This window comes from Patiria miniata, unplaced genomic scaffold (assembly GCF_015706575.1).
Source record: "Patiria miniata isolate m_02_andy unplaced genomic scaffold, ASM1570657v1 HiC_scaffold_6, whole genome shotgun sequence".
Taxonomy (NCBI): domain Eukaryota; kingdom Metazoa; phylum Echinodermata; class Asteroidea; order Valvatida; family Asterinidae; genus Patiria; species Patiria miniata.
The window spans coordinates 3,493,745-3,503,416 of record NW_024037073.1 but is presented as its reverse complement, the minus strand read 5'-3'; the positions used below and the strand labels follow the sequence as shown (position 1 = coordinate 3,503,416).

At 48.1% G+C, this 9,672-nt stretch overlaps 36 non-coding genes across 36 annotated transcripts; all 36 read left to right on the top strand.

The window, feature by feature from the left end:
• Positions 1 to 135: 135 nt before the first annotated feature.
• LOC119744045 lies at positions 136 to 254 on the top strand. Its single transcript, XR_005273464.1, has one exon. It is a non-coding gene; the product is annotated as a 5S ribosomal RNA (ribosomal RNA).
• A 147-nt stretch (positions 255 to 401) lies between these two features.
• On the top strand, positions 402 to 520 carry LOC119744044. Its single transcript, XR_005273463.1, has one exon. It is a non-coding gene; the product is annotated as a 5S ribosomal RNA (ribosomal RNA).
• A 147-nt stretch (positions 521 to 667) lies between these two features.
• On the top strand, positions 668 to 786 carry LOC119744043. The gene has a single exon (XR_005273462.1). It is a non-coding gene; the product is annotated as a 5S ribosomal RNA (ribosomal RNA).
• Positions 787 to 932: 146 nt separating this feature from the next.
• On the top strand, positions 933 to 1,051 carry LOC119744042. The gene has a single exon (XR_005273461.1). It is a non-coding gene; the product is annotated as a 5S ribosomal RNA (ribosomal RNA).
• A 147-nt stretch (positions 1,052 to 1,198) lies between these two features.
• LOC119744040 lies at positions 1,199 to 1,317 on the top strand. The gene has a single exon (XR_005273459.1). It is a non-coding gene; the product is annotated as a 5S ribosomal RNA (ribosomal RNA).
• Positions 1,318 to 1,464: 147 nt separating this feature from the next.
• Positions 1,465 to 1,583, top strand: LOC119744039. Its single transcript, XR_005273458.1, has one exon. It is a non-coding gene; the product is annotated as a 5S ribosomal RNA (ribosomal RNA).
• A 147-nt stretch (positions 1,584 to 1,730) lies between these two features.
• Positions 1,731 to 1,849, top strand: LOC119744037. The gene has a single exon (XR_005273457.1). It is a non-coding gene; the product is annotated as a 5S ribosomal RNA (ribosomal RNA).
• A 147-nt stretch (positions 1,850 to 1,996) lies between these two features.
• LOC119744036 lies at positions 1,997 to 2,115 on the top strand. The gene has a single exon (XR_005273456.1). It is a non-coding gene; the product is annotated as a 5S ribosomal RNA (ribosomal RNA).
• Positions 2,116 to 2,262: 147 nt separating this feature from the next.
• LOC119744035 lies at positions 2,263 to 2,381 on the top strand. Its single transcript, XR_005273455.1, has one exon. It is a non-coding gene; the product is annotated as a 5S ribosomal RNA (ribosomal RNA).
• A 147-nt stretch (positions 2,382 to 2,528) lies between these two features.
• On the top strand, positions 2,529 to 2,647 carry LOC119744034. Its single transcript, XR_005273454.1, has one exon. It is a non-coding gene; the product is annotated as a 5S ribosomal RNA (ribosomal RNA).
• A 147-nt stretch (positions 2,648 to 2,794) lies between these two features.
• Positions 2,795 to 2,913, top strand: LOC119744033. Its single transcript, XR_005273453.1, has one exon. It is a non-coding gene; the product is annotated as a 5S ribosomal RNA (ribosomal RNA).
• A 148-nt stretch (positions 2,914 to 3,061) lies between these two features.
• Positions 3,062 to 3,180, top strand: LOC119744032. The gene has a single exon (XR_005273452.1). It is a non-coding gene; the product is annotated as a 5S ribosomal RNA (ribosomal RNA).
• Positions 3,181 to 3,328: 148 nt separating this feature from the next.
• LOC119744031 lies at positions 3,329 to 3,447 on the top strand. The gene has a single exon (XR_005273451.1). It is a non-coding gene; the product is annotated as a 5S ribosomal RNA (ribosomal RNA).
• Positions 3,448 to 3,595: 148 nt separating this feature from the next.
• On the top strand, positions 3,596 to 3,714 carry LOC119744030. The gene has a single exon (XR_005273450.1). It is a non-coding gene; the product is annotated as a 5S ribosomal RNA (ribosomal RNA).
• Positions 3,715 to 3,860: 146 nt separating this feature from the next.
• LOC119744028 lies at positions 3,861 to 3,979 on the top strand. The gene has a single exon (XR_005273448.1). It is a non-coding gene; the product is annotated as a 5S ribosomal RNA (ribosomal RNA).
• Positions 3,980 to 4,126: 147 nt separating this feature from the next.
• Positions 4,127 to 4,245, top strand: LOC119744027. The gene has a single exon (XR_005273447.1). It is a non-coding gene; the product is annotated as a 5S ribosomal RNA (ribosomal RNA).
• Positions 4,246 to 4,392: 147 nt separating this feature from the next.
• On the top strand, positions 4,393 to 4,511 carry LOC119744026. The gene has a single exon (XR_005273446.1). It is a non-coding gene; the product is annotated as a 5S ribosomal RNA (ribosomal RNA).
• Positions 4,512 to 4,659: 148 nt separating this feature from the next.
• Positions 4,660 to 4,778, top strand: LOC119744025. Its single transcript, XR_005273445.1, has one exon. It is a non-coding gene; the product is annotated as a 5S ribosomal RNA (ribosomal RNA).
• Positions 4,779 to 4,925: 147 nt separating this feature from the next.
• On the top strand, positions 4,926 to 5,044 carry LOC119744024. Its single transcript, XR_005273444.1, has one exon. It is a non-coding gene; the product is annotated as a 5S ribosomal RNA (ribosomal RNA).
• A 148-nt stretch (positions 5,045 to 5,192) lies between these two features.
• On the top strand, positions 5,193 to 5,311 carry LOC119744023. Its single transcript, XR_005273443.1, has one exon. It is a non-coding gene; the product is annotated as a 5S ribosomal RNA (ribosomal RNA).
• A 147-nt stretch (positions 5,312 to 5,458) lies between these two features.
• Positions 5,459 to 5,577, top strand: LOC119744021. The gene has a single exon (XR_005273442.1). It is a non-coding gene; the product is annotated as a 5S ribosomal RNA (ribosomal RNA).
• A 147-nt stretch (positions 5,578 to 5,724) lies between these two features.
• Positions 5,725 to 5,843, top strand: LOC119744020. The gene has a single exon (XR_005273441.1). It is a non-coding gene; the product is annotated as a 5S ribosomal RNA (ribosomal RNA).
• Positions 5,844 to 5,990: 147 nt separating this feature from the next.
• On the top strand, positions 5,991 to 6,109 carry LOC119744019. Its single transcript, XR_005273440.1, has one exon. It is a non-coding gene; the product is annotated as a 5S ribosomal RNA (ribosomal RNA).
• A 147-nt stretch (positions 6,110 to 6,256) lies between these two features.
• LOC119744018 lies at positions 6,257 to 6,375 on the top strand. Its single transcript, XR_005273439.1, has one exon. It is a non-coding gene; the product is annotated as a 5S ribosomal RNA (ribosomal RNA).
• Positions 6,376 to 6,523: 148 nt separating this feature from the next.
• LOC119744016 lies at positions 6,524 to 6,642 on the top strand. Its single transcript, XR_005273437.1, has one exon. It is a non-coding gene; the product is annotated as a 5S ribosomal RNA (ribosomal RNA).
• A 148-nt stretch (positions 6,643 to 6,790) lies between these two features.
• On the top strand, positions 6,791 to 6,909 carry LOC119744015. The gene has a single exon (XR_005273436.1). It is a non-coding gene; the product is annotated as a 5S ribosomal RNA (ribosomal RNA).
• Positions 6,910 to 7,056: 147 nt separating this feature from the next.
• Positions 7,057 to 7,175, top strand: LOC119744014. Its single transcript, XR_005273435.1, has one exon. It is a non-coding gene; the product is annotated as a 5S ribosomal RNA (ribosomal RNA).
• Positions 7,176 to 7,322: 147 nt separating this feature from the next.
• LOC119744013 lies at positions 7,323 to 7,441 on the top strand. The gene has a single exon (XR_005273434.1). It is a non-coding gene; the product is annotated as a 5S ribosomal RNA (ribosomal RNA).
• A 147-nt stretch (positions 7,442 to 7,588) lies between these two features.
• On the top strand, positions 7,589 to 7,707 carry LOC119744012. Its single transcript, XR_005273433.1, has one exon. It is a non-coding gene; the product is annotated as a 5S ribosomal RNA (ribosomal RNA).
• Positions 7,708 to 7,855: 148 nt separating this feature from the next.
• LOC119744011 lies at positions 7,856 to 7,974 on the top strand. Its single transcript, XR_005273432.1, has one exon. It is a non-coding gene; the product is annotated as a 5S ribosomal RNA (ribosomal RNA).
• Positions 7,975 to 8,121: 147 nt separating this feature from the next.
• LOC119744010 lies at positions 8,122 to 8,240 on the top strand. Its single transcript, XR_005273431.1, has one exon. It is a non-coding gene; the product is annotated as a 5S ribosomal RNA (ribosomal RNA).
• Positions 8,241 to 8,387: 147 nt separating this feature from the next.
• On the top strand, positions 8,388 to 8,506 carry LOC119744009. Its single transcript, XR_005273430.1, has one exon. It is a non-coding gene; the product is annotated as a 5S ribosomal RNA (ribosomal RNA).
• Positions 8,507 to 8,654: 148 nt separating this feature from the next.
• Positions 8,655 to 8,773, top strand: LOC119744008. Its single transcript, XR_005273429.1, has one exon. It is a non-coding gene; the product is annotated as a 5S ribosomal RNA (ribosomal RNA).
• Positions 8,774 to 8,920: 147 nt separating this feature from the next.
• Positions 8,921 to 9,039, top strand: LOC119744007. The gene has a single exon (XR_005273428.1). It is a non-coding gene; the product is annotated as a 5S ribosomal RNA (ribosomal RNA).
• A 148-nt stretch (positions 9,040 to 9,187) lies between these two features.
• On the top strand, positions 9,188 to 9,306 carry LOC119744004. Its single transcript, XR_005273426.1, has one exon. It is a non-coding gene; the product is annotated as a 5S ribosomal RNA (ribosomal RNA).
• A 147-nt stretch (positions 9,307 to 9,453) lies between these two features.
• LOC119744003 lies at positions 9,454 to 9,572 on the top strand. The gene has a single exon (XR_005273425.1). It is a non-coding gene; the product is annotated as a 5S ribosomal RNA (ribosomal RNA).
• The last annotated feature ends 100 nt before the right edge of the window (positions 9,573 to 9,672 follow it).

Genomic DNA, 9,672 nt, shown 5'->3' with positions numbered 1-9,672 from the left:
TCTGGGGGCGCTGTTAGTGCGTTGCAATATGGGGGGTTGGCCATTTTGGGGTTCAACATTTGTTTAGTTTTTTGGTTTTTTTGGAACGGCGGCGGCCAAGTTTGGTTCAAAACTGGCTAAAAGAAAGTTTACATCGCCTACGACCATACTACGTTGAATACACCGGTTCTCGTCCGATCACCGAAGTTAAGCAACGTCGGGCTTGGTTAGTACTTGGATGGGAGACCGCCTGGGAATACCAGGTGCCGTAGGCTTTTTCTTTTTTGTCTGGGGGCGCTGTTAGTGCGTTGCAATATGGGGGGTTGGCCATTTTGGGGTTCAACATTTGTTTAGTTTTTGGGTTTTTTTGGAACGGCGGCGGCCAAGTTTGGTTCAAAACTGGCTAAAAGAAAGTTTACATCGCCTACGACCATACTACGTTGAATACACCGGTTCTCGTCCGATCACCGAAGTTAAGCAACGTCGGGCTTGGTTAGTACTTGGATGGGAGACCGCCTGGGAATACCAGGTGCCGTAGGCTTTTTCTTTTTTGTCTGGGGGCGCTGTTAGTGCGTTGCAATATGGGGGGTTGGCCATTTTGGGGTTCAACATTTGTTTAGTTTTTTGGTTTTTTTGGAACGGCGGCGGCCAAGTTTGGTTCAAAACTGGCTAAAAGAAAGTTTACATCGCCTACGACCATACTACGTTGAATACACCGGTTCTCGTCCGATCACCGAAGTTAAGCAACGTCGGGCTTGGTTAGTACTTGGATGGGAGACCGCCTGGGAATACCAGGTGCCGTAGGCTTTTTCTTTTTTGTCTGGGGGCGCTGTTAGTGCGTTGCAATATGGGGGGTTGGCCATTTTGGGGTTCAACATTTGTTTAGTTTTTTGTTTTTTTGGAACGGCGGCGGCCAAGTTTGGTTCAAAACTGGCTAAAAGAAAGTTTACATCGCCTACGACCATACTACGTTGAATACACCGGTTCTCGTCCGATCACCGAAGTTAAGCAACGTCGGGCTTGGTTAGTACTTGGATGGGAGACCGCCTGGGAATACCAGGTGCCGTAGGCTTTTTCTTTTTTGTCTGGGGGCGCTGTTAGTGCGTTGCAATATGGGGGGTTGGCCATTTTGGGGTTCAACATTTGTTTAGTTTTTTGGTTTTTTTGGAACGGCGGCGGCCAAGTTTGGTTCAAAACTGGCTAAAAGAAAGTTTACATCGCCTACGACCATACTACGTTGAATACACCGGTTCTCGTCCGATCACCGAAGTTAAGCAACGTCGGGCTTGGTTAGTACTTGGATGGGAGACCGCCTGGGAATACCAGGTGCCGTAGGCTTTTTCTTTTTTGTCTGGGGGCGCTGTTAGTGCGTTGCAATATGGGGGGTTGGCCATTTTGGGGTTCAACATTTGTTTAGTTTTTTGGTTTTTTTGGAACGGCGGCGGCCAAGTTTGGTTCAAAACTGGCTAAAAGAAAGTTTACATCGCCTACGACCATACTACGTTGAATACACCGGTTCTCGTCCGATCACCGAAGTTAAGCAACGTCGGGCTTGGTTAGTACTTGGATGGGAGACCGCCTGGGAATACCAGGTGCCGTAGGCTTTTTCTTTTTTGTCTGGGGGCGCTGTTAGTGCGTTGCAATATGGGGGGTTGGCCATTTTGGGGTTCAACATTTGTTTAGTTTTTTGGTTTTTTTGGAACGGCGGCGGCCAAGTTTGGTTCAAAACTGGCTAAAAGAAAGTTTACATCGCCTACGACCATACTACGTTGAATACACCGGTTCTCGTCCGATCACCGAAGTTAAGCAACGTCGGGCTTGGTTAGTACTTGGATGGGAGACCGCCTGGGAATACCAGGTGCCGTAGGCTTTTTCTTTTTTGTCTGGGGGCGCTGTTAGTGCGTTGCAATATGGGGGGTTGGCCATTTTGGGGTTCAACATTTGTTTAGTTTTTTGTTTTTTTTGGAACGGCGGCGGCCAAGTTTGGTTCAAAACTGGCTAAAAGAAAGTTTACATCGCCTACGACCATACTACGTTGAATACACCGGTTCTCGTCCGATCACCGAAGTTAAGCAACGTCGGGCTTGGTTAGTACTTGGATGGGAGACCGCCTGGGAATACCAGGTGCCGTAGGCTTTTTCTTTTTTGTCTGGGGGCGCTGTTAGTGCGTTGCAATATGGGGGGTTGGCCATTTTGGGGTTCAACATTTGTTTAGTTTTTTGGTTTTTTTGGAACGGCGGCGGCCAAGTTTGGTTCAAAACTGGCTAAAAGAAAGTTTACATCGCCTACGACCATACTACGTTGAATACACCGGTTCTCGTCCGATCACCGAAGTTAAGCAACGTCGGGCTTGGTTAGTACTTGGATGGGAGACCGCCTGGGAATACCAGGTGCCGTAGGCTTTTTCTTTTTTGTCTGGGGGCGCTGTTAGTGCGTTGCAATATGGGGGGTTGGCCATTTTGGGGTTCAACATTTGTTTAGTTTTTTGGTTTTTTTGGAACGGCGGCGGCCAAGTTTGGTTCAAAACTGGCTAAAAGAAAGTTTACATCGCCTACGACCATACTACGTTGAATACACCGGTTCTCGTCCGATCACCGAAGTTAAGCAACGTCGGGCTTGGTTAGTACTTGGATGGGAGACCGCCTGGGAATACCAGGTGCCGTAGGCTTTTTCTTTTTTGTCTGGGGGCGCTGTTAGTGCGTTGCAATATGGGGGGTTGGCCATTTTGGGGTTCAACATTTGTTTAGTTTTTTGTTTTTTTTGGAACGGCGGCGGCCAAGTTTGGTTCAAAACTGGCTAAAAGAAAGTTTACATCGCCTACGACCATACTACGTTGAATACACCGGTTCTCGTCCGATCACCGAAGTTAAGCAACGTCGGGCTTGGTTAGTACTTGGATGGGAGACCGCCTGGGAATACCAGGTGCCGTAGGCTTTTTCTTTTTTGTCTGGGGGCGCTGTTAGTGCGTTGCAATATGGGGGGTTGGCCATTTTGGGGTTCAACATTTGTTTAGTTTTTTGGGTTTTTTTGGAACGGCGGCGGCCAAGTTTGGTTCAAAACTGGCTAAAAGAAAGTTTACATCGCCTACGACCATACTACGTTGAATACACCGGTTCTCGTCCGATCACCGAAGTTAAGCAACGTCGGGCTTGGTTAGTACTTGGATGGGAGACCGCCTGGGAATACCAGGTGCCGTAGGCTTTTTCTTTTTTGTCTGGGGGCGCTGTTAGTGCGTTGCAATATGGGGGGTTGGCCATTTTGGGGTTCAACATTTGTTTAGTTTTTTGGGTTTTTTTGGAACGGCGGCGGCCAAGTTTGGTTCAAAACTGGCTAAAAGAAAGTTTACATCGCCTACGACCATACTACGTTGAATACACCGGTTCTCGTCCGATCACCGAAGTTAAGCAACGTCGGGCTTGGTTAGTACTTGGATGGGAGACCGCCTGGGAATACCAGGTGCCGTAGGCTTTTTCTTTTTTGTCTGGGGGCGCTGTTAGTGCGTTGCAATATGGGGGGTTGGCCATTTTGGGGTTCAACATTTGTTTAGTTTTTTGGGTTTTTTTGGAACGGCGGCGGCCAAGTTTGGTTCAAAACTGGCTAAAAGAAAGTTTACATCGCCTACGACCATACTACGTTGAATACACCGGTTCTCGTCCGATCACCGAAGTTAAGCAACGTCGGGCTTGGTTAGTACTTGGATGGGAGACCGCCTGGGAATACCAGGTGCCGTAGGCTTTTTCTTTTTTGTCTGGGGGCGCTGTTAGTGCGTTGCAATATGGGGGGTTGGCCATTTTGGGGTTCAACATTTGTTTAGTTTTTTGTTTTTTTGGAACGGCGGCGGCCAAGTTTGGTTCAAAACTGGCTAAAAGAAAGTTTACATCGCCTACGACCATACTACGTTGAATACACCGGTTCTCGTCCGATCACCGAAGTTAAGCAACGTCGGGCTTGGTTAGTACTTGGATGGGAGACCGCCTGGGAATACCAGGTGCCGTAGGCTTTTTCTTTTTTGTCTGGGGGCGCTGTTAGTGCGTTGCAATATGGGGGGTTGGCCATTTTGGGGTTCAACATTTGTTTAGTTTTTTGTTTTTTTTGGAACGGCGGCGGCCAAGTTTGGTTCAAAACTGGCTAAAAGAAAGTTTACATCGCCTACGACCATACTACGTTGAATACACCGGTTCTCGTCCGATCACCGAAGTTAAGCAACGTCGGGCTTGGTTAGTACTTGGATGGGAGACCGCCTGGGAATACCAGGTGCCGTAGGCTTTTTCTTTTTTGTCTGGGGGCGCTGTTAGTGCGTTGCAATATGGGGGGTTGGCCATTTTGGGGTTCAACATTTGTTTAGTTTTTTGGTTTTTTTGGAACGGCGGCGGCCAAGTTTGGTTCAAAACTGGCTAAAAGAAAGTTTACATCGCCTACGACCATACTACGTTGAATACACCGGTTCTCGTCCGATCACCGAAGTTAAGCAACGTCGGGCTTGGTTAGTACTTGGATGGGAGACCGCCTGGGAATACCAGGTGCCGTAGGCTTTTTCTTTTTTGTCTGGGGGCGCTGTTAGTGCGTTGCAATATGGGGGGTTGGCCATTTTGGGGTTCAACATTTGTTTAGTTTTTTGGGTTTTTTTGGAACGGCGGCGGCCAAGTTTGGTTCAAAACTGGCTAAAAGAAAGTTTACATCGCCTACGACCATACTACGTTGAATACACCGGTTCTCGTCCGATCACCGAAGTTAAGCAACGTCGGGCTTGGTTAGTACTTGGATGGGAGACCGCCTGGGAATACCAGGTGCCGTAGGCTTTTTCTTTTTTGTCTGGGGGCGCTGTTAGTGCGTTGCAATATGGGGGGTTGGCCATTTTGGGGTTCAACATTTGTTTAGTTTTTTGTTTTTTTTGGAACGGCGGCGGCCAAGTTTGGTTCAAAACTGGCTAAAAGAAAGTTTACATCGCCTACGACCATACTACGTTGAATACACCGGTTCTCGTCCGATCACCGAAGTTAAGCAACGTCGGGCTTGGTTAGTACTTGGATGGGAGACCGCCTGGGAATACCAGGTGCCGTAGGCTTTTTCTTTTTTGTCTGGGGGCGCTGTTAGTGCGTTGCAATATGGGGGGTTGGCCATTTTGGGGTTCAACATTTGTTTAGTTTTTTGGGTTTTTTTGGAACGGCGGCGGCCAAGTTTGGTTCAAAACTGGCTAAAAGAAAGTTTACATCGCCTACGACCATACTACGTTGAATACACCGGTTCTCGTCCGATCACCGAAGTTAAGCAACGTCGGGCTTGGTTAGTACTTGGATGGGAGACCGCCTGGGAATACCAGGTGCCGTAGGCTTTTTCTTTTTTGTCTGGGGGCGCTGTTAGTGCGTTGCAATATGGGGGGTTGGCCATTTTGGGGTTCAACATTTGTTTAGTTTTTTGGTTTTTTTGGAACGGCGGCGGCCAAGTTTGGTTCAAAACTGGCTAAAAGAAAGTTTACATCGCCTACGACCATACTACGTTGAATACACCGGTTCTCGTCCGATCACCGAAGTTAAGCAACGTCGGGCTTGGTTAGTACTTGGATGGGAGACCGCCTGGGAATACCAGGTGCCGTAGGCTTTTTCTTTTTTGTCTGGGGGCGCTGTTAGTGCGTTGCAATATGGGGGGTTGGCCATTTTGGGGTTCAACATTTGTTTAGTTTTTTGGTTTTTTTGGAACGGCGGCGGCCAAGTTTGGTTCAAAACTGGCTAAAAGAAAGTTTACATCGCCTACGACCATACTACGTTGAATACACCGGTTCTCGTCCGATCACCGAAGTTAAGCAACGTCGGGCTTGGTTAGTACTTGGATGGGAGACCGCCTGGGAATACCAGGTGCCGTAGGCTTTTTCTTTTTTGTCTGGGGGCGCTGTTAGTGCGTTGCAATATGGGGGGTTGGCCATTTTGGGGTTCAACATTTGTTTAGTTTTTTGTTTTTTTTGGAACGGCGGCGGCCAAGTTTGGTTCAAAACTGGCTAAAAGAAAGTTTACATCGCCTACGACCATACTACGTTGAATACACCGGTTCTCGTCCGATCACCGAAGTTAAGCAACGTCGGGCTTGGTTAGTACTTGGATGGGAGACCGCCTGGGAATACCAGGTGCCGTAGGCTTTTTCTTTTTTGTCTGGGGGCGCTGTTAGTGCGTTGCAATATGGGGGGTTGGCCATTTTGGGGTTCAACATTTGTTTAGTTTTTTGGTTTTTTTGGAACGGCGGCGGCCAAGTTTGGTTCAAAACTGGCTAAAAGAAAGTTTACATCGCCTACGACCATACTACGTTGAATACACCGGTTCTCGTCCGATCACCGAAGTTAAGCAACGTCGGGCTTGGTTAGTACTTGGATGGGAGACCGCCTGGGAATACCAGGTGCCGTAGGCTTTTTCTTTTTTGTCTGGGGGCGCTGTTAGTGCGTTGCAATATGGGGGGTTGGCCATTTTGGGGTTCAACATTTGTTTAGTTTTTTGGGTTTTTTTGGAACGGCGGCGGCCAAGTTTGGTTCAAAACTGGCTAAAAGAAAGTTTACATCGCCTACGACCATACTACGTTGAATACACCGGTTCTCGTCCGATCACCGAAGTTAAGCAACGTCGGGCTTGGTTAGTACTTGGATGGGAGACCGCCTGGGAATACCAGGTGCCGTAGGCTTTTTCTTTTTTGTCTGGGGGCGCTGTTAGTGCGTTGCAATATGGGGGGTTGGCCATTTTGGGGTTCAACATTTGTTTAGTTTTTTGGGTTTTTTTGGAACGGCGGCGGCCAAGTTTGGTTCAAAACTGGCTAAAAGAAAGTTTACATCGCCTACGACCATACTACGTTGAATACACCGGTTCTCGTCCGATCACCGAAGTTAAGCAACGTCGGGCTTGGTTAGTACTTGGATGGGAGACCGCCTGGGAATACCAGGTGCCGTAGGCTTTTTCTTTTTTGTCTGGGGGCGCTGTTAGTGCGTTGCAATATGGGGGGTTGGCCATTTTGGGGTTCAACATTTGTTTAGTTTTTTGTTTTTTTTGGAACGGCGGCGGCCAAGTTTGGTTCAAAACTGGCTAAAAGAAAGTTTACATCGCCTACGACCATACTACGTTGAATACACCGGTTCTCGTCCGATCACCGAAGTTAAGCAACGTCGGGCTTGGTTAGTACTTGGATGGGAGACCGCCTGGGAATACCAGGTGCCGTAGGCTTTTTCTTTTTTGTCTGGGGGCGCTGTTAGTGCGTTGCAATATGGGGGGTTGGCCATTTTGGGGTTCAACATTTGTTTAGTTTTTTGGTTTTTTTGGAACGGCGGCGGCCAAGTTTGGTTCAAAACTGGCTAAAAGAAAGTTTACATCGCCTACGACCATACTACGTTGAATACACCGGTTCTCGTCCGATCACCGAAGTTAAGCAACGTCGGGCTTGGTTAGTACTTGGATGGGAGACCGCCTGGGAATACCAGGTGCCGTAGGCTTTTTCTTTTTTGTCTGGGGGCGCTGTTAGTGCGTTGCAATATGGGGGGTTGGCCATTTTGGGGTTCAACATTTGTTTAGTTTTTGGGTTTTTTTGGAACGGCGGCGGCCAAGTTTGGTTCAAAACTGGCTAAAAGAAAGTTTACATCGCCTACGACCATACTACGTTGAATACACCGGTTCTCGTCCGATCACCGAAGTTAAGCAACGTCGGGCTTGGTTAGTACTTGGATGGGAGACCGCCTGGGAATACCAGGTGCCGTAGGCTTTTTCTTTTTTGTCTGGGGGCGCTGTTAGTGCGTTGCAATATGGGGGGTTGGCCATTTTGGGGTTCAACATTTGTTTAGTTTTTTGGTTTTTTTTGGAACGGCGGCGGCCAAGTTTGGTTCAAAACTGGCTAAAAGAAAGTTTACATCGCCTACGACCATACTACGTTGAATACACCGGTTCTCGTCCGATCACCGAAGTTAAGCAACGTCGGGCTTGGTTAGTACTTGGATGGGAGACCGCCTGGGAATACCAGGTGCCGTAGGCTTTTTCTTTTTTGTCTGGGGGCGCTGTTAGTGCGTTGCAATATGGGGGGTTGGCCATTTTGGGGTTCAACATTTGTTTAGTTTTTTGTTTTTTTTGGAACGGCGGCGGCCAAGTTTGGTTCAAAACTGGCTAAAAGAAAGTTTACATCGCCTACGACCATACTACGTTGAATACACCGGTTCTCGTCCGATCACCGAAGTTAAGCAACGTCGGGCTTGGTTAGTACTTGGATGGGAGACCGCCTGGGAATACCAGGTGCCGTAGGCTTTTTCTTTTTTGTCTGGGGGCGCTGTTAGTGCGTTGCAATATGGGGGGTTGGCCATTTTGGGGTTCAACATTTGTTTAGTTTTTTTGTTTTTTTGGAACGGCGGCGGCCAAGTTTGGTTCAAAACTGGCTAAAAGAAAGTTTACATCGCCTACGACCATACTACGTTGAATACACCGGTTCTCGTCCGATCACCGAAGTTAAGCAACGTCGGGCTTGGTTAGTACTTGGATGGGAGACCGCCTGGGAATACCAGGTGCCGTAGGCTTTTTCTTTTTTGTCTGGGGGCGCTGTTAGTGCGTTGCAATATGGGGGGTTGGCCATTTTGGGGTTCAACATTTGTTTAGTTTTTTGGTTTTTTTTGGAACGGCGGCGGCCAAGTTTGGTTCAAAACTGGCTAAAAGAAAGTTTACATCGCCTACGACCATACTACGTTGAATACACCGGTTCTCGTCCGATCACCGAAGTTAAGCAACGTCGGGCTTGGTTAGTACTTGGATGGGAGACCGCCTGGGAATACCAGGTGCCGTAGGCTTTTTCTTTTTTGTCTGGGGGCGCTGTTAGTGCGTTGCAATATGGGGGGTTGGCCATTTTGGGGTTCAACATTTGTTTAGTTTTTTGGTTTTTTTGGAACGGCGGCGGCCAAGTTTGGTTCAAAACTGGCTAAAAGAAAGTTTACATCGCCTACGACCATACTACGTTGAATACACCGGTTCTCGTCCGATCACCGAAGTTAAGCAACGTCGGGCTTGGTTAGTACTTGGATGGGAGACCGCCTGGGAATACCAGGTGCCGTAGGCTTTTTCTTTTTTGTCTGGGGGCGCTGTTAGTGCGTTGCAATATGGGGGGTTGGCCATTTTGGGGTTCAACATTTGTTTAGTTTTTTGGGTTTTTTTGGAACGGCGGCGGCCAAGTTTGGTTCAAAACTGGCTAAAAGAAAGTTTACATCGCCTACGACCATACTACGTTGAATACACCGGTTCTCGTCCGATCACCGAAGTTAAGCAACGTCGGGCTTGGTTAGTACTTGGATGGGAGACCGCCTGGGAATACCAGGTGCCGTAGGCTTTTTCTTTTTTGTCTGGGGGCGCTGTTAGTGCGTTGCAATATGGGGGGTTGGCCATTTTGGGGTTCAACATTTGTTTAGTTTTTTGGTTTTTTTGGAACGGCGGCGGCCAAGTTTGGTTCAAAACTGGCTAAAAGAAAGTTTACATCGCCTACGACCATACTACGTTGAATACACCGGTTCTCGTCCGATCACCGAAGTTAAGCAACGTCGGGCTTGGTTAGTACTTGGATGGGAGACCGCCTGGGAATACCAGGTGCCGTAGGCTTTTTCTTTTTTGTCTGGGGGCGCTGTTAGTGCGTTGCAATATGGGGGGTTGGCCATTTTGGGGTTCAACATTTGTTTAGTTTTTTGGTTTTTTTGGAACG